The sequence below is a fragment of the Macrotis lagotis genome, chromosome 3, assembly GCF_037893015.1.
Source record: "Macrotis lagotis isolate mMagLag1 chromosome 3, bilby.v1.9.chrom.fasta, whole genome shotgun sequence".
In the NCBI taxonomy this organism is placed as follows: domain Eukaryota; kingdom Metazoa; phylum Chordata; class Mammalia; order Peramelemorphia; family Peramelidae; genus Macrotis; species Macrotis lagotis.
In genome coordinates this window covers 35,010,935-35,029,713 of record NC_133660.1, presented here as the reverse complement: position 1 = coordinate 35,029,713, position 18,779 = coordinate 35,010,935, and the positions used below count along the sequence as shown (strand labels likewise).

The following is an 18,779-nucleotide window of genomic DNA, read 5'->3' as shown; positions in this document are numbered from 1 at the left end:
TATGCTGTCACAGGCTTCAAAGGCCAGAAGAAGGTGTGTTGATCCTAAAGGCAAAAGGAATCAGTGGTTATTGAACAGGGAAATTGCATGATAGGACTTTAGCATCCTCATTTTAACAATGGTGTAGGAAAGAGATTACATCCAAGGATACCTGCTAGAATTAATGCTTTATCTTGAAACTTGCTTTACTACACTGTCAGATCCTTTAATTCCAACCTGGTTCATTGACCATAAATCAGTTGAATAGCTTCATTCCTATTCCTACACTTACTCTTACTCCTACTACAATAACAATAATGATGATGACTATGATGACCAACATTTATTTAGTGCTTATGATGTAACTAGGCACTGTGCTAAATGCTTCACAATTATGTCATTTGGTTCAAACAAAAGACCTGGGAGGTAGGTATTATTGTTATTCCCATTTTACAATGCAGCAAATTGAAGGCAGGAGAAGTTAAATGACTTGCCTAGGGTCACACAACTCTGGACTCCAGATCCAGAACTGAATCTACTGTACTACAAAGCTTACTCTCCTTTTTAACAACATCATTTGCCTCCTCTAATGAAAGGTTTTAGCACCCATTATTATGTCTCTTTTTCTCTCTCTCTGACTAGTTGTCACCATAGTCTTATCTTGGATCCTTCAGTATGAATCTGGGACCCCTTTATCCAATTTGTCCCTAATTATTCAGCTACAATATCTATTCCATGGTCTTACACTTTGACCATATTTTTTATTGATATGTACACTCAATATATCTATTAGACTAGAATAGAACTTGCCTGCTGACCATCCAAGTCCCCAGAACTCAGCCAATAATTTTTTAGATATATTGTCAAATTAAAAAGAAAAAAGAACCCAAAAGTTTTTATCTTTATAATGCAATCAGAAATAATGCTGATGTTAATGAATTTGCATATATGGAGTTGGGGATATTGGTCCAAGGAAACTGCTTAAGTTGGGATAGTCTAATTTAGATACCAGTAGTCTGGAGAAGGGGGGTGGGTGATACCCTCTGGGACAAGTCATCATCACACAGCACAGAAAGATCCATTCTAGGTACCTTCCATGATTATTTTATACTTTTCTTTATTATTTATTGCAACACTGGGGTAGGATAAAAAAATTAAGGAAAAATTAATGTTTTCTTAACCTTATTAATTTTGTTTTGACACCAACAGAGAAATAAAGTAAATTGAAGAATTTGGGGTCCTTAATTCTGTCTGTTTTCTTTTATCAGTCAACCAGAAGACAACTATATATAAATATATATATATATATATATGTTATTTTAAAATCTCCTAAAATTTTATTTTTCCCAATTATATGTAAAGATGCATTCTTTGAAATTTTTAATTTAAAATTCTCTTCTTCCTTCCCTCCTCACCCAGTCCTTAGAAAGCAGTTTGATATGTTAGACAAAGGCAAAATATATTTTAATATTAGCTGTATTCTAAAAGATGGACCAAAATAAAAAGAAACTACAAAAAAATAGAAAGTGAAAAATAGTATGCATCTTCATTCATACCCCATTAGTTCTTTCTTTGGGGATAGATTTCTTTTGCATCATGAGTTCTTTGGAATTGTCTTGGATTGTTATATTTCTGGGAATACCAAAGTTATTCACAGTTGAACATCATATAGTACTGCTATGACTATGCACAATGCTTTCCTGGTTCTACTCATTTCACTTTGTATTATGTAAATATTTTCAAATTTTTCTGAAAGCATCCTGCTCAGCAATTCTTTTAGCACAATAGTATTCCATCACAGCCATATACTGCTTGTTTAGTCAATTCCGAATTGATGGACATTCCCTCAATTTCCAATTCTTTGCCACCAAAAAAAAAAGCTGCTTTAAATAGTTTTGTACAAATAGGTCATTTTGCCTTATTTTAATATAATTGAGATAAATATCTAAAATATATTGTTAAATCAAATGGTATATACAGTAAACATGATTTTTAAAATTAATAAGCAAAACAATAGTTTGATAATTCCCCCTCCCATTTGAAAACAAATAAGTATTTCTTTTGTATTTACATCACCTGTTTTCCCAATATATATTTTCCTGTATTTCTTCATAGAGAGACATTCTTTATATCAGTAATTTTTTTAAAATTCAATTAAATTAATACATCTACTAAATTCAATTCTATATGCAAGGTTCCATATCCATAATCTCCTTTCCTTTAAAGAAATGTCTCCTTATTTAAAAGATAATGGATTGACTACCCGAATCCAAAACAAAGTACAAAGTTCTAAGGAATTTAACAAGTACAAAGAAAATATTTATCCATAAAGATTAGAAATTTAAAGTGGGTATTTTCTTCCTAACATGTGAAATCCTAAATAAATTTCATATGAACCTGCCTTGGTTATTTGTTACAATGCTACATCATGCCAAATATAGTAAGATTCAGTGCAAAAGAGATCCCCTTCTGCTTCTAACCTGAGAGGAATGATTTCTCAAAAATAACTATGTTTCTTTGACTAAAACACTCTAATTGTGTAGAATTAAATTCAGGCTCCAGTATTGCCATATGCCAGGCATCATGGAACAGTTCATAGAGTTCTAGAATTTGAGGCAAGAAGATCTGGATTAGTACCCTACCTCTGATGCTAATTACAATATTATTTAAATTTCATTATGGGAGTTGTGAACAGATCCAACCTTTCTGGAGAGCAATATGGAACTATGCCTAAAGAGCAATAAAACTGTTCATACCCTTTGGCCCAGCAATTCCAATTCCAGGACTGTATCAAGAAGAAATTGTAAAAAACCGGGAAAAGTTCAACATCTTCCAAAATATTCGTAGCAGTTCTTTTTGTGGTGGCAAAGAATTGGAACCTGAGGGATGCGTATCAATTTGGGAATGATTAAACAATTTATTTTACATGAATACTAAGAAATACTATTGTTCTATAAGAAGCTATAAATGGTCGGACCCTAGAGAACCATGGAATGAGTTACAGGATCTGATGCTGAGCAAAGGGAGTAGAGCCAAGAGAACAATGTACACATCAACATGATGAGATGAACAAACTTGATGGAACAAACTCCTCTGGACAGTCCAGAAAGCTAGGACAATAGTATTTGACTGGTTATGGATTATATTATCCCCAACCAGAGGGGGAAAAAAACGATAAAAAACAAAACACAGAAAAAAATCCACCCTTCCAAATCTGATGAACACTTTATAAAAATTTGCTGTTATGTATCTCTTTCCCTTAATCCTAATTCCTCATGCTAAAAAATTACTAATTTGTAAATATGCTTGACAAAATATGTATGTAAAATGCTAATCTGACTATTCCCTGCTGGGGGGAGGAGGGTGGGAAGGGAGGGTGAAGGGAAATTTTGTAACTTGGAAATATGCATGTACAAATGGATGAAAATAAATAAATAAACAAATAAATAAATAAATAATGAGTTTAATTTTGACTGAAATGTGTCAGTGGAGGGTGACCCCAAAAAGTTGAAATACCAGCTATGTGACATTTTAGCCTATTGCCAATAATGCCCAAAGAGAATCACCTGAATTTCTAGTGGTGCTTTGTCCATCTGATATTTAAGCTATGGTAGCTTGAGTTGATGCAACCAGTTTGGGACCCTGCATGCAAAGAAATCACATGTGTATGAAAAAGAGATCCAAAACCCAAGTTTAAAGTCCCTGAAAGGAGATTCTTTGAGTATTTTTCATTACTCTTAAATATACAAAAACATACCCAACAAAAGTTATGGGAAGATATGTGTACATAAACATCCTTGAATGTTAGATTTCTGCAAAAGGAAAAGATGCCTATCTGTATATTCAGCTGGTTTTGAAGTTTTAGGAAAGTTTGTCCCATGAAAGAGAGATTAAATTCTTTTATTGGACCCTAGATGAAGACAAAACCTGGAGAAGCAATGGTAGATGTTACAGAAAGAAGTAGTGAATTTTTCTCCCTCTAAGTCTTCAAGTGATGACTGGATGATAAATTGTCATATAAGGAGGAGAGAGAATTCTTATATAATTAGAGTTTGTACTATATAGGGATTCTTAAATATAAGTAACTATTATAATTTGCTTCCTCTCCACACATGCATTTAATTTTATTATTTAAAAACATTATTCTGAGGGGTCCATAGGATTCAACAGCCCACCAAAGAGGTCCATGAAACAAAAAAAATTTTCGAACCCCTTGCCTAGATGGTCTATGAGGTCCCTTCCATTCCAAGATGCTAGATTCAATGATTGGGTGAAAATCGAACTGTTTTGTAACCTCTTTAATTCCATCACATCCTGACTTATGCATTCCTGGCATGTGAAATCCTAAATAAATTACATATGAACCTGCTTTGGCTATTTATTACAATGCAACATCATGCCAAGTATAGTAAGATTAAGGACAAAAGAGATTCCCTTCTGCCTCTATCCTGAGCCTTCAGATTTGGCTGGGTTTTCAAAAAGATGACCGGCTAAAGGAATTTTTCTATTAAATTATTTGCATGCCTGATAGGAGATAGAGGCAATATAACCATTTGACAAGTAAAGGAAAACTATAAATGTAAACCAAAAGTTAAGCCTTCAGTGGACACAGAATATTTTAGTCAAGTAGAAAAAGGGAATAGTTTCAAGCATGGCAATAGGAAACCCAAGTCGGTTGGTTGATTCTTGTCCTTCATTATCAAAGAAGACCAAAATGACATCACTATGTTTAAGATAAATGGCAGTGTGTCTGACTGTGACTGATCAAACCAATAGGAGCTCGGACTGCTCTACCACAGGTTGTACACAAATGGTCCATGTAGGAAACCTAAGTATTCCTGGCTAAGCTCCCATTTGAGATAGCTCCGAGGACTCCCAAAGAATGATGCATTAAAAGAAAAAAGAAGTCGATATATCTCCAACAAAGCAAGCTTCCTGATTGTCTGTTTTGCAACACTTGTCCACAAATGCAGTAAATCAGTAGCGACACCCATGAGTTGGTCATCAGTGATCTTGGCCTTGTGTTTCACAAGTTCCATGAGGACACTAGAATGAAAGAAAACACAGATATGTTCATGAAACGTGAGGAGCAACCAGGCTGGCCCACCATATACTATCTGCCCCTAGTTGTAGGCCACAAATCAGAGGGGAGATATTGACATTGAAGTCTGAAGTTTGGAGAAAGATGTGAGTAGAAGTGATCCTTTTGAAGGCAATTGGACCTCCTTAACTCATTTTCCTGCCTTCCCCTTCAAAGATCCTAGCCATCTTCCCATAGGCTTCATCACATCTAACCACAGAAAGATGCTCCACTAGTTTGCATTATTCAAAATGATTGATCCACCAGAGAGTGACTTAGCTTTCTCCATGACTCTATTTTGGATAATAGTAGAAGACTTAGATGGGTGGTTTGGTGCTATGAAGGATATGTAGTGGGACTTGGACTCCATTCAAACATTGCCTCAGATACTCACTATCTGTGTGACTCTGGTCTAATTTCTTTATCTTTTTCAACCTATGTTTTCTCATATTTGGAAGATGGAAATCTTTATATCCCTCCCCCAAGGTTATTGTGAGGATCAAATGAAATAATATACATAAGCTACTTTCAAAATCTTAAAGCACTATATAAACAATAGTAGCTATTGTTGTCATTAGATAATATTCAATTATAGTCATTTGAAACCACAGTTTCTTCTGAGTGACTTCCGTCTGAATCTTCTAAATACTTTTCCCCAACAGACTCTTGCCCTCCAACAGAAAGGTTGTTCGTGTTGTCAACAGAATGCATTGTCACTCTCAAGGAGGAAGGAAATACATTTGAGGAAAGAAGGAGACCCAGTGCTCCTTACCTTTGTTTCTTGTTCTGTTTCTCCTCTTCAGAAAGTGTGCATAGGTCAGCCTGGAAAGTGAATATTCTGCAGAAAATGGTTTGGCTTCATAGGTGGTATCAGGCCCCAAGGTCCAGAAACAGGGTCTGCAAGGAGGCCTTGCAATATTTGGTGAGTCTATCATTCACTGGTGTCTTCTCATACTGATGGTACAGACTCTTGAATAAAATAGCAAGCTAAAGAAAAAAAGAAAAAAAGGATGACTTCATCAAATGGGTAGGATGAGTCCATTATTATTTCAAAAGACTAAATTAAATTGTTATATGAAGATACTCTAATTTCTTGCCTTAATCTAATGTCAACATTTTAATTTTTAAGCCTCAGTTCCAGGAACAATTAGAAGTTCCCAAAAATGTAGAGTTTAGAAAATAAATCAACTAAGGGTTTGGATTCGGTGGAGTTTTTTTAGGAGAAGGAGTAACCAGCATTTATATATGGGAGTCCTCTGACTCAGATTTTTTTACTGTCATCTTAATGTAAATACTCAAACAATAATATTAAAGTGGAAGGTAAAAGAAAAAACTCACTTCACCTTTAGCATAAATCATACTGACTTTACAGTATTTAGATGCAACTTTTGTTTACTTATGTGCTAAGTTGACAATAGTTGGGGTTGACAGTTGAGGTGTTATCCTGCAATAACAGACCAGTAACCTGTAATCATATGTTCCAAATGTTTGTAGTCAAAGAATCCCTTTTGAGAAAAGTAATAATAATAACAATAACAATAATAATAATAATAGTATTAAGAACTTGCCAAACAACATACCAACTCATAATCAGCTTGACATCACTAAATTAACCATCCCTGGTAGTCAATATAGCCCTTCTAGTTTCCTCCCTCTCTGGCCCTCCATTTTCATGGCCTTCACCACCTATTCATTCTACTCAACACTATTTTACATGGAGGTGACAAGAACATTTTATGAGGCTTCATAGATTCCCCTCAGTCAGCTTCCCAAAAATCCTAGTTTTTCCCAATATTAGTCTTTAGGCCTTTCTTTAAACATTGAATTTATGGGACTATTCAGTCTCTACCACCTCTTGGTATTTTATGTTTACTCCCCATTACTTCTATTTCTCCTAAACAATTTTGCTTACATTTTAAATGGTGTACCAAGTTTCATAATTGCCAAGTCTCTTCATTGCCCTGTGATGTATAAGTAATAGCAAACCAGTAGATAGCACAAGTACTGCCCTTAAAACCCCAAAGTATTCTTAAAAAGAGACTTTAAGAGCATTTGAAAGGAAAAGTTGAAGCTTTTTTTGTTTTATGGCAGTCCATTCATCCTAGTAAATAAAAATATTAAAAACCTGATCAAATAGTGAAATCTCATGCATTTTCAAAAACATATTCTCCAACTTTTCATAAAGATTACAGTAACTCAAGGTGGTTAGGTGGTACAGTAGATAGATCAGCGGCTCTGGGGTCAGAAGTGCCTAAGTTCAAATCTGGCCTCAGACACTTAATAAAATAGCTATGTGGCCTTGGGCAAGACACTTAACCCCACTGCCTTGCAAAAAAAAACCCTAAAAAAAAGATTACAGTAACTCTTAACTAAATCATCACTTTCATCAATGAATTTTCTGATGTTCAGTCTGAAAGAGAATAAAAGGGCACTTGTAGTATACCCTCCGTGTGTTTACAGATATATAGTTTATCATTTTTTACTGATTATACCAAGTCTAGAAATAATTTTAGAATTAGCCCTCAACAGTCATTCCTTCCAGTTCACTTAACTTCATGTGAAAGAATACATAAATTATCATACAAGGATGTTCAAAACTTTTATAAATGCTCAGGAAAACTCCAAGCTTCTTTTTCTATGGCTAAAGTGAGTCTCTCTTTAATTGGACCTCTCAGAATGCTTTTACTCATTCTATCTTCAGTGGAAATGAAGAAAAAGATCTTTCTCAAAGAATTTTCTACAATGAGAGAGCCTTATTTTGCAGGTTTTCCCTCTCTCGGGCAGTTCTTCTTATTTCTTCTAATAATTACTCATGATGAGTTGACCAGAAAGCCCCAGAGGAGACAATAATCACAATGAAAAATCCGGTTTACATTCATGTAAGTTCATGTTTTCTTTATATTATATATAAATATAAATATATACACACATATATCTTTATATATAAACATACATATAGTACAACAAAAATTTATTCATCCTGTGGGCATAACATTCTCTGGAAAGGAATTTGATTTTCTTTTCCTTTCTCATGAAAAACCTATCACTTTGGAATTACAAGCAGGAAAGTCAACTGTGGCACAATACTGAAGTGTTTTTCATGCTCTTTGGCAAGGATTAGCAGTGTGGCAACAGAAAGTTTGAGGTGTCTTCTTGAAGTTTCATACAAGTAGCTTAAAAATGAAAAACAAACCGACGTGAGCATGGAAAGGAGAATATGACATCCCTAATGTTATTCCTCTCTTCTAAAGTTCCATGAATTTTGTAAAATCACAACAGAAATTTCTGAAATAAACTATTTAGACTTAATTTTATCTGTCTTTACATTGATAGATTCACCAGATGCTGTTAAGTTTCCCTTTTTTCAAAAATCATTGCATGCAACCCCACTGTATAATATCACTGAGTCCAGAGGACACCAGAAATATATCTCCCACTTATATTATTAAGCCCCATACTATTTTCTATTATTATTTAGTGGACAGGTGTCTGAATGACCATCAACTTCTCAGCTAATCTATACATTTCTAGACATTTAACATTCTATTTCAAATTTCTTTGCATCCCTAGCTATGCCTTGCTCAGAACTATTAGTATAATATGGACTAAAAAGTAAATGTTCAATGTTCAAAAGTGAATGAATGGATGGGTAGATGGTTGGGTTCATGGATGAATAAGGTACAGGTCAGCAGATAGGAGATGATGTAAAGTTTCCCTTTCTTCCCTCATAAATAAATTATATTGCCTACAACCCTCAAGGTCACTAAGAGGGTAAGAGCTACACATGTCCAAAACTGTCTCCAAGTTCCTAGGTATCTATCCTCAATGGACCAAGCAAAGGCATTTTTGGTCTCTAAGGAAAGAGACTATGTTTCAAAAAGTCAAAGATGACAGATAATTATACTAAAATTGTACTGGATCCCTTGACTAATCAGAAAGGGGGAAAATGAAGTTTTCTCTCTATCAAAAATGTTTTGGATGGGGGTGGCTAGATGGCACCATTGGGGGCAGCTAAGTGGTGCAGTGGATAAAGCACTGGCCCTGGAGTCAGGACTACCTGGATTCAAATCCAGTCTCAGACACTTAAAAATTACCTAGCTGTGTGGCCTTAGGCAAGTCACTTAACCCCATTTGCCTTGCAAAAACCTAAAAAAAAGAGTAATGGAATACAGAAGGAAGAAAAGGAAGGAATCGCCAACAACTCTACAAAGGTGAAGCAAGTACAGTATCACTTAAGTAGTATTAAGCATGTGACAGATAAGATTAAAAGTTTAATTATTTGGCTAAGAAGTCTTTTGCCTCTGAAGTTTTCACAAACGTTGTTGGCTCCTACACAGTTTAGCAAGGAGATTTGGAAGGCCACCAGGAATGTCATCATTCTCCAAATCTGTAATATACTGACTTTTCTCTATTAGAGGTTTGTCACAGCATTTTGTGAGTTTGGTGAAGATTGCATCTTTGTTCTTACAGATATAGTCAGAGCCACCTGGAAGTAGTAAGACAGAAGTGGTTCAACCCAGAGGTCAGTAATCCAGGGACCCTAATCCAGCTCTGCCTTTCCCTTGTAGAATGTCTTATTGACCCTTCCTCTAACAAACTGTCTTTCACTTAGACCCCTTCCTTAGTGGTTTTTCCTCTACCTCCTCCAAGTCATTTTCCCTACTTTCTAGTGCACTTCTGTACTTGATTGTATCTCAAATTTCTCCCTACTCCTGCTGTGACAAACCTCTAACAGAGAAAAATCAGTGTATTTGGAGAATGATGACATTCCCGATGGCCTTCCAAATCTCCTTGCTAACTGTGTAGGAGCCAACAACGTTTGTGAAAACTTCAGAGGCAAAAAAGACTTCTTAGCCAAGTAATTAAATTTTTAATCTTGTTTATCTGTCACATGCTTAATATCACTTAAGTGATACTGTACTTGCTTCACCAACTCCCTGTCCTTGTAACTCCTCTACTTAGTGAATTTAATGGGTCCTTAGAACCTCCAGGATCAAATATAAACTTCTCTGTATGATATCCAAAAGACCCCATAACCTGTCGCCTTCCTGTCTTTCTAGTCTTCCTATACTTTCCTCCTTTCCACATGTCCTCCTATGTAGGAACACTAGCCTGCATTGCACTGATTGGTCCCAGAACCTCAATGTTCTGTTCCCCCTCTTCTTTATCTCTTAATTTTCCTGGCATTTTTAATTCTATTAAGAGGTTTCCCTGTTTAAGTGTTTTTCCTCCTTTGAAGACCTTCCATATACTCAGGGTATATCTTGTCTATTCATTATTTATTTACATATTATCTCCTCCCACCAGCATGTAAGCTTTTTGAAGATAGGGACTATTGTGATTCTTCGCATCCATGATATATCTAGCACGGTGGCTGGCATATGGTAAGTTCTCATAAATGCTTATTCACAAATCAACTGACTAGAAACCATATTGACCTTAACCTCAAGCAGTTTTTTCCCCAAGATAGCAATAAAAATAATAACTATAATAATATTAATAAGAAATCATTTTGATAAGGGCAGCAAAAGAGTTGGAGGGGATGGGGAACCAACAGACCTTGTCTACTGTATTTCAACATCCTATTAAAACCTCCCTGGTTTTATCAAGTGGCAAGTAACTATTAAGCACTTCTACATGCAAGGTGCCATGGCAGCCCCCAGGAATTCATAGACAAAAAGGGCTTCTTCTCTAAGAGCTTATAGTCTATCCAGGGAGGAGGCATATACATAAAGAAATATAGACAAGTCAATAGATGGTAATTTTCTACTGGAACAAATGACCAGCTAAGGAGATCTCAAATGGCTTCTTATAGAGGGGAATACTTAAACTTAGCCTATTACCTATTTACTAATTGGGAGACAGTAGGTGCCAATTGGCTGCCTGGCTGATAGATTGAGCTATTTTTAAAAGAAACTAGGGATTCAAATTTCTTCATTATGATCCTTATGATTCTTAGCTTATTAAAGTTGTGTGAAATAACCCAGGCATGTACATTGGAGAGAAGCATATATAACAGAATGGATTCATTCAACAAATACCTACCCTGTCATCAGCACACTCCAACAGGTCACCATGGCAACATTCCTTTTGAACTTTGGTAAGATCTTCCACTATTTTATGAAGTTCAACAAATTCAATCTTAGGGAATTTCTGACTTAGTCTAGCTAAGAGTATGGGAAGAAAATAAGAGGTAAATCATTTGAATTTAAAACATATGAAAATTTCTGGGAAGAAAATCCACAAGAAGTAAATTATTGGAATTTAAAACTTAAATGAAAATTTCCTGGAAATTCTTTTCTAAATTGCTTCAAAATTCTTGAATGAATTGACATATAGAAAGTATTTAGGAAGTACAATTGAATATGACATCAGTGTTCACTCTGAACTATCAACGCCAACACCTTCTCTACCTGAACTTGGAGTAATAATCATGAGTTCAAGTCCAGTCTCAAATACTTTTGAGCTGTATGACCCTGGGCACATCATTTAACTCCACTTCTGAAAAATGGAAATAATAATAGCATCTACCTTCCAGGCTTCTTGTGAGGATAAAGCAAGATAATTTATTTGTCAAAACCTTTGAAACCTGAAAACATTATATATACATGGTAGTTAGTATCTATTGTTACCGATGCCAGCATAGTTACTAATGAGGCAATCTGGGTTTATGATCAGTAAAGGACAGAGTGGTTAATCATTAGGTTTTTCAATATAACCATAGACAGAAAAGAGGTCTTCTAAATGTAGCCACTCTGTGACCCCTCCAGACAATACTGCACTAAAACTTATTCAGAAAAATGTATGATTCCCTAACTTGTAAGGACCTCCAAAAACAGAGAATCCCGAGTTTTGAGTCACTCATAAGAGTTCTTAGGCATCCAATTACACATGCTCATCTGTATTGCTAGTACAAGTCAATCAGAAAAAAAATCTTTGTCTTCTAAAGTCTTCATTCAGCCACAGGAAACAATTACATGGAATGCTTTTCAAGGATTGACTGGTCTGCTTAAGGAAAAAAGTATTTCCAGATCTCACAAAAGGGAAATTTGGATTGGGGGGGGGGGAAGAGGAGGACCTGTCTGTCTCTGTCTCTGTCTCTTTCTCTGTCTCTGTCTCTGTGTGTGTCTCTCTCTCTCTCTCTCTCTCTCTCTCTCTCTCTCTCTCATTCATGAGATCCAGGTAAACTTCTTACATTATAAAGAAAACATCAAATTCTTTTGTGAGGGACCTTACAACACCTCTGTCCTCACAAAAACCTGACAAAAGGACCTTGAGAATTGGGGTGAGTGGATGGAAGTAGAAAGAGGCTCCTTACCTCTGACTGGGTTGGTATGTGCTGACTTAGCAGTTGACTCTGATGATTACAAAGCACTTCCATATATATCCCAGAATCCAAAGTAGTGTGGCTAGTATGTTATTTCTTTTTTACAGATGAGGAAACTAAGAAGGCAGAATGGTTTTCCCAAGGTTCTAGAAAACAGTGATAAGAACCATAACCAAGTCTTCTTTTCAATGAGACAGAGACAGAGACAGAGAGACAGAGATAGAGAAATGGAGAGAGTCAGAGACAGAGAGACAAAGAGAGAGAAACAGAGACAGATTTATTGATAGGTATATTTCAATATCATTAACGTTTTTTGTAATCCTATGTGTTTCCTTTTATGCATTGAAAGGCCTAAGTCTGAGAAGTGTTCATAGGCTTCTCTAGACTGCCCACAGGGTTTATGATGCAAAAAGTTCAGGTTTGTCTTCTATGAAGATGGTATTGCTCACCCACCAATAGTAAGGTATGTATTTGAGTTTGTTTTCTCAGTAGCAGTGACAGATTTTTGGACTAAGTCATTAATTGTTCACTTGGAGCCTCTTATGACCAGGGTGACACAATTAGAAGACAGTTATTCAGATTTAGTGGTGGCCAAAGAGAATCTCAGTTGTATGTAATACATAGTAAACTCCAAGAGAACAAGGATATTTTGAGAGTTTTCTCTTGGTGCTTCTAGTATCTTTATATATCTAATACAGGGACTGATAATTGCCCATTGAATAGAACTGAAGCTAGGACCTTCCACTGAGTTAATCAGACATAAGCACAGTGATTAGTTAGTTGAGTATTTAACTTCTCTGGCCTCAGTTTCCTCATCTTTGAAAAAATCATTGAATATAAGGATCTCCAAGGTCCCTCCCAGCTCTCAATCTGCACTCCTATCTGCAATATAACATCTTTAACATTCTCTATCCTGATAGAACAAGTTATATGTGAGACCTATTCTCCACATTATATAGCATATGTTGTTCTCCAGGAGTTTAAAAAGTATTTGTGACAAAAAAAAAATTTCAATATAGCTATGAAAGTTAAATTGCTTATTTACTAAATGGTATTAAATTTTGGAATCAAGTAAAAATTGTGGCATTTGAGGGGAGAGCCAGAAAGAGTTCATAATCAAAACATCTCCTTTACAGGTTCCATGCACCTAAAATTTCACTATTAGAAAGTCATTTCAGGGTGGCTACCTCAGACACTTAATAATTACTGAGCTGTGTGGCCTTGGGCAAGCCACTTAACTCCATTGCCAAGAAAGAAAGAAAGAAAGAAAGAAAGAAAGAAAGAAAGAAAGAAAGAAAGAAAGAAAGAAAGAAAGAAAGAAAGGAAGGAAGGAAGGAAGGAAGGAAGGAAGGAAGGAAGGAGGAAGGAAGGAAGGAAGGAAGGAAGAAAGAAAGAAAGAAAGAAAGAAAGAAAGAAAGAAAGAAAGAAAGAAAGAAAGAAAGAAAGAAAGAAAGAAAGAAAGAAAAGAAAGTCATTTCTTCAGATTAAGGAACTATATCTCTTAGAATGTTCTTTTATAAAGGAAACCACCTTTAGGATAACAAAATCAATTATGAACAGTTTAAATGTGAATTACTATATTAAATTATTTTTCAAAGAAGACATGTGACTGAGAGTGTGGTGTAAAAGAGATGGAAAAGGTCAGAGTATATTTTGCTAGGAGAGGAGCCTTTGGAGATAAAATGAAATTGGAATATTATTGTAGTGGGATACTTCAGATAGACTATAAGTCAATATAAGGTTCCTAAATACCTTTCGGGGCATGGGAAAGAATCTAAAGGAGCCAAGAAGACAAACTTCACCTGCTACCTAACTTTGCCTAGGGTCAATCAGGTCATTGGGCAGCTAGGTGACCCAATGGATAGAGTACTACACTTGGAATCAGGAAGTCTCATCTTCATGAATTCAAATCTGATCTAGACAATTACTAACTAATTGGAAAGTCATTTATCCCTGTTTGTCTCAGTTTCCTCATCTATAAAATAAACTGTAGAGTAAACTGGCAAAAAAACTCAAGTATCTTTCCCACAAAAATTCCAAATGGGGTCACAAAGAGTTACACATAACTCAAACAAAAAGATTATGCTGTCAACTGTATCTTCAATCCTACCTAATGTTCCCAATATCATCAGTCAACAAAACTCAGTCTATCCACTCCAAATTCCTCCATAAACATAAATCTTTGTGCACACACACACATACTCACAAAGTTGTCAACAGGATGCAGAAAATTTTCTACTTTGGATTAGAAAGTTTAAGTAACCTATATGCAGACTCTATCACACTATCTTTCAGAGAAGTGAGAACAGTACCAAAGAGGAACAAAGAATATAAATATTTAGCTGGAAAAAAGCACCAAGTACTATCCTCTCAAATTACAGATGGGAAAACTGAGGCCAGAAGAAATTAAATGACTTGCAGAGAGTCACATAAGTGGCAATTATCTGAAATGGAACTTCAGCCCAAGTCTTCCTGACCTTACCCCAACCCAGGGACCTTTGCTTCTGTACAACTCTGCCTCTCAAACCAAGGGTCAGGAATTAAGAGAATTCTGATAAATAATTTAAGGCAGGCTTTGTCAGCAGCCTAGCAACATTCTTTCACTGTCTCCTTATCCTGATGAGTGTAGGAAAGGAGTGTTGGGGCATACAAGTAGGGGTGTCTTCTAGCAATCTCATTAATTGGCAAAGAGAATCAAGTGATCATTTTTGAGTAGTGACAAATATGAAATATGCTCCACCTTGTATCCACACCATCTATAACAAGGTGATACCTGTTGACTTCTCCAACTGAACGGAGCAAGATTTGATTTTTGTCACCCCCTCTAATCTAAAGCTGTGTTTTCATTAGAATTTGTTCAGTTCTAACTAAGAATTTGTTTGTCAAGGTCATCCACTGCCAATAAGACCAGGAGCAAATAAATAATGTAAAAATCCCATAACCCCTATCAGTTGATGAGACAGACATCCTGACAGAGCAATGAAAGGATCAGGGAAAACTAAGTGTAGGGAGTGATTCACCAAGGCCAAGAATCTTCATATCAAATTTAGTTTTTCCTGCTAGCTCAGGGCTGGATACTGTTATTCCCACTTTGATGAAAATCCTCAAAATCTGTTCAGCTATCTCTGAGTCTGTCACCTTTAGTACCCTAAACCTAGAATTCTAATCTAGTAACCTAATTCTAAATGAGCACAAGAAATTGTGTCTATGATCTGTCTCTCTACAGATTGACCACTTTTCCATACCATAATAGTCTTTGCCAACTACCTGGGGCAGAGACTACAGAATTCCAGAACTAGAAAGGACTTCAGAGACCATCTGATCCAACTCCTTCATTTGATAGATAAGGAAACTAAGGATCAAGGAGGTTAAATCGTTTGCCCTTGCCAAGTAGAAGGCACAATGGGTAAAGCAGTGGGATTGGATTGAGGAAGATAGCTATGCGACACAGATCATGCCACATAATCTCATCTGCCTCAGTTGCCTCTTCTATAAAATGGGAATAATAACAGTCTCTACCTGATTTGTTGTGGGAATCAAATACAATACTAATTGTAAACCTCTTAGTAGAGTACCTGGCACACAGAAGAAGGTGCTTCATAAATGTTTATTGCCCATCCCCTTATTCTGACACGGCTGGTATATATGGCCTCTGCCAGGGCTCCTTGACTCCTCAACTGGCACTCTAGACCCGACACTCACTTTCTGAAACAAATTCAAGGTCAAGAAGCTCCCACACCAGACAGACCATCACCAATAGTCCTGGTTCCTATCAAACAGACCATGGGGTAGAATAGTTCTGGTAAAGGCAAGTGAGAAGGATGCCTTTTATAATAAATATAAGTCACCAATCACTTGGTTGATTTGCTTGGTCCTCTTTGGTATCAGATTACTACTAACTAGTAGTAGTAATAGCAATAATAGATCTCACTTACTATACTGATACTCTGTTTTCATTCTCCTGGAAGTTTTTGCACAGAGTTTCAGGCTCAGGGCTACAATTTTAGGAAGTTCTGGGTGGTCATCTTTGTGGTCAGGAAACATTTATTTTTCTCAGGTTCCTCTTTAGCCCAGCAATCCACCATATTGCCATATGTCTCCTGAAGACTTGCCACTTTACATAATTTATCACCTAAAAGTTGGTGCTAGGATAAAAAAAACCAAGGTGGTTAGTCATTGACCCATTTAAAGTGCTGAGCATACTTTCTAATCTGGGTAGACCAAGCCTCAGAAGGCAAGAATTTAGGAGGGGAAGTTACCTTGTTCCTCCCAATTTAGCTGACATTCTCTTATTTCAGACAATTCCTTGCATTTTTTTTAATGAGAGGAAACAGTTCTGGCTTGGAATTTGGTTAAGACATCCAGGAACAAAGAAAGAAATGGATTTCTTGGTGGGTGCATTATGACTAAGTGATCTATCTGAAATGAAATGAAGAAAGAAGGTCAAACTCAACAACAAAATTGATACTCACAAGGGATTTGCCACAATTTTCACCAGACTCTTCAGGAGCACAGTCTTTTGCAAAGTCTACAACCTCAGACACTTATTTAATATGATCCTCAAATGGGCATTTCTGGAGATACTGAGCGAATGTGATCAAGATTCTGAAACAAAGAGTTTTTATGGTTACTGAAAGCAAAGATGAAATGTAATATAAAAAGTCACATTATAAAAGATTTGCTATAGTCATTACATCCACATGACCCAAAGATTGACTAGAGGACCATCTACACTATGCCCACCTTGGCTAGAGTATGAAGGTCTCCTGAGGAAGAGACAGTGGTGTCATGTACCACATAGGTGAACTACTCCCACCACCATCACACTCAGGTGGAGACAAGCCAGGTCCCTGCACCCAAGAACCCTAGGAATAGCAGCACCCCTTGACTATACAACTTTCTTCTTGCTTGACATGCCTACTGCCAGTAAGAGGAAGGATCAATGCTTGTACAGACAGGAGATTGTACCTGTCTCTGAGGGTTCCTGCAACCCCTACCTCTTCAACATCCACAGGCACAGAAAAAAATTCTCAAAACCAAAGTCCTTGGCAATGTCAACTGGCCTGATATCAGAAACAGAAAATGACTTTATTTTAGTGGAAGTGCCATTAAAGGAGAGGTGTTAACATATGTTTTATTAGTTTATTCTAAGGATCATGGGATTTTGTCCATTTACCTCATAATAGCATTGTTCTAGAAAAGTTCTTCTTCACAACAGGGACTGCTTTGCTTTTCTATTTATATGTAACTCCACATAGTTTTTAATGTTTGATTTTTCATTCATTATCTCCACAAGAATCAATTTATATTATCTCTTCCTCACTGCTCCTCCCAATGAGGAAGAAGAGAACAAACATTTATGAAGTTGCTACTATGGGTCAGACACAGTGCTCAGCACTTTATATTGTCTCATTTGATCCGCATAAAACCCCTAAAAAGTAGATGCTATGATTATCCCCACTTTATAGATAGATAAACTATGGCAGAGGTTAAATGACTTGCCAAGGGTCATACAATTAGGAAGGCTCTGAGGTCTGATTTGAACTCAGGTATTTCTGCTTCCATGTCCAGGGCTCTATCCACTTAGCCACCTTGCTGCCTATGATGCAAGCATTATTAGAGACAACATCAGATTTTAAAAAAGAGAAAAGAAAAATTCATCCTCTTTCTTATTATACCCTCTTTTCCCTCTTCTTGGCTCCATTTGTCTTTCCAATATTCTAGGTTCCACATTTCCTCCTACTCCTATTCCCTCTCCTCATACAAACCCTGCTCTTAGAATCTCCAGTCTCAGTACTTGCTAAATAACTGATAAGTTGAAAGTGAAGTTTATCCCAAAGTATTTGTATTTTAATTGCTAAACAAATGAAATCAAGTCTTAAGGTAAAACTTCAAGCAGTATGCAGTTGGTGAATATTTTCTGGAGAGAAGATATTTCTAGTCCCCCAAAACCATTATATGTAGAAGGTAACACATTTAAAGTAAAATACTTATTGAGTAACTGATCTGTTCAATTGATCTTCATTTAGAAGACTTGAGTATAAAATCTACCTTTGACATTTATCACATCACTGTTTACTAAGTCTGTGAGCCAAGTTGGTCACTCAACCACTATGACTCAGTTTCCTTCTCTATAAAAATGAAGATAACAATAGCACCTACCTATGTAAGAGCTAACTATTATTATTACCTTCCCAAATATCATTTAGAATCCATTGTATGCTATACATCAGAAAGAGAACAGCCTAGCCTGAGGTATTGCATTGACTTCTCAATATATGTGACCTCAGGGGGCAGAGCCAAGATGGCGACATGAAAGGATCGAGTCTTAGGAGCTCTGATAAAACTCATAAGCTAAGGACTCTAAACTTTCGAGAGACAGAACCCACAGAG

At 36.3% G+C, this 18,779-nt stretch overlaps 1 pseudogene; it reads right to left on the bottom strand.

The window, feature by feature from the left end:
• Nucleotides 1–3,478: 3,478 nt before the first annotated feature.
• On the bottom strand, nucleotides 3,479–17,053 carry LOC141519091 (albumin-like; annotated as a pseudogene).
• Nucleotides 17,054–18,779: the final 1,726 nt, after the last annotated feature.